Genomic DNA, 2,825 nt, shown 5'->3' on the forward strand with positions numbered 1-2,825 from the left:
CTAAAGCAAAAGTTTGCTTTACATATTAAGCAATGTCCCAAACCTTTTCTCTCCTCCTGGTCCCACTAAGCTAGCCAGGCACAGAGGCAGAACTTTGTCCCTGATTTACACCACCCCACCACCCACCACCACATCTGGCCTTTCCTCCACATTCCCAAGTGATAGGATCAATCTGGAGAGATCTACAGAAGAAAATTTCTAAAATGTTTTGACCTCCAGAAAAGAAAAAAAAAAATCTATTACTCTCCATTTGGGCTATTTTACCCACAGCTCTACAATGGTAGTGCCAGGAGCTGGAGGCAGGCTGGAATGCCAACTTTGGCATCCCACAAAAACAGAGGAATGCCACACTGCCCTGAAACCTGCCAGGAGAGGTTTTGTTGGGAAATGCTGGATCACCATCAATTTTCACAAAGATTCACTTGCTGCAACAAAACATTCACACATAATTTTTGTTAGGGAAAGTTTCTCAGCTCCAGAATTAAACATTTAAACAGGAAAGACAAAAAGAGACCTGCCCATCTTGAACAGGCTAATGATTAGGACATCCAAGGTATAGAGCCTGAAAAAAGGACATAGGAAATCAGACACAAAAGAGTTACACATAGCCTCTCTTATAGCTTGGGTGACAGGTAATAATGGCATGGTAATTTATTGCTTTCTGGAAGGCTCTGAAGGCTTTGTTTCATCTCAGGGTAGAGTGAGAAAAGTCCAAACCTGAAGGACACGACAGCTACAAAAATCACACTGAAAAAAGTTACAAAGGTCTAAGTGGGAGCAGAATATTTGTAAAACACTGTAATCAAAACACTTTAGTGGATAGCATATGCAAACTTCACTTCAGAGTTGCTATGTGCAGCATCAGTATAAATTGCATTTCCTTCATTTCTTCCCACACACGATCCCTGCTGGATTTTGAGCAATAAAGCTGAGACTTTTTTGCCCTTATCATACTCACCCTAAAATTCTTTGGAGTCTTACCCCTCATCTGAAAGAAAACCCGAGATGTTTTCTTACATCTTTGCGCCATCTACTGTCTTCCACAGATCTTAGCATCCAACTCATTTTTTTTTGCTTGCTGCTTCTTAGATGTTTTTATGGAAATGTCGATTATAATTGCATGACCTCATTCCTGAGAGGTAACAGTCAGCTCAGAACCCCACTTTTTCCTACAGCTGATGGAAGGTGCCATTATCACAGTCAGACTGACCTCAGTGGGTTACAGACTATTCAGAATTTCCCTGAACTATTTTCAGCCCTTCAATAAGTCAACTCTCTTTGGTTTTAAAATGTTCTAATGCTTAATTATCCCAGCTTCCAAAAAGTATGTCTTGTTGCTAATGACTTCTGTCCCCAAATAGCACACTGTTTTTCTCTGAGATGGAAAGAGGTCTTTAAGGAAGCAAACACAATGAAAAAATAACATTCTTTGTTTTTCCACAAAGAGACCCTACAAAGTAGTCAGTGCATTCCCAGGCTACTTCCTGGATGTGAAATGATATATAATTAAACACCTTCCTTAGAGCTGAAGAAAGGACCAGTGTCTAAAACTGTAGGCCTCCAGCTGCTGGATACCAAATGCTTTGTTAAAGAAAGGCTCCTTGCCTGAAGGGTAGAGATGTTCAGCTGAAAGCCCCTTCTGAGCACAATCAATACACAGTGACAGGAAGCTTGAGATTAACAAAAACACTACATTTCCAGATTTGCTTGCTTAATAATCATCAAGGACAGTGGATATTAAGTTAAAGTGATGCAGGCATAATGGTAACTCATTTACCTTTAAAACTGCAGCCCACTGGTACTTTGATAATGATAAACAAGTGCTTTTCCAATCTGAATTAGTATACTTAATACTCAATACTTTAAAAAAAAAGCTTTTTGGGAAGGAAAAAAAAAAACTATCATAACTGCCATAGGGGAGAGAGCAAAAGTGCAACTAGCTGAAATAGATTTCTGACTGTAACTAATACTGGATGCTAAGTGAAAAAACATATGGAATGGCGCAATCAGAGATTAATGCTTTCCCCAGTTTATACTCTCATTCCTCAGCCATCAGCAGCTCTGGCTTCCTGAGATGATGGATGCACTCCAGCTACATTTAACAGCCACCAGTGGACAAATCTTTCATGATTTTTTCTAATTCTCTTTTGCCTAACTATTTGAACTTCAGTCTCCACAGCATCCTGTAGCAATGAGATCCTAAATTCAATTTTGTATTGTACAAAAAGGATTTTTTATACTGCTTCTTCACTACCACAAGCATGATAATATTTTAATCACCTTATAAAGACTTCTAGGCAGAAGGGTAGCTAGCAACTCAACTTTCTAATGTAAAAACCCATAAAGAAAATAATCATTTGAAAATAATATATATGCCTTTTACAAATCTATTTTAAAAAGGCAAAATTTCATTCCTTTATCATGAATTCAGAAAGCTAAAGGATGACAGGAAAAACATGCTACCAGCACGTCAAGATTAAAGAGATGCAAAACACACCAAAGCCACCTTGTCCCTGGTTTCACTATATGCTGCTCAGCCTTCTTAAGGATGGAACCAAAGTGAATTACTATGCACATGCCTGAAGTGTTTGTAGGTGCAGTTTTGTTTTACAGATTCAGGCCAGACTTGAAAACTTACCTTAAAACAGTGTGTGCTCTAATGCCTCTTAGGCACTGACACTCTTTAAGTGTACTATGCACAGCCTACTAACTCTGCTTTATATATCAATATACACATATATATCAGATAGCCATATATGCACATAGATATAATACTAGATTTTTCCTTTTATTTTTGTAGTTCTGAAACTATCCTAAACACAATA

Source organism: Anser brachyrhynchus, assembly GCF_964034855.1.
Source record: "Anser brachyrhynchus genome assembly, chromosome: 3".
Taxonomy (NCBI): Eukaryota; Metazoa; Chordata; class Aves; order Anseriformes; family Anatidae; genus Anser; species Anser brachyrhynchus.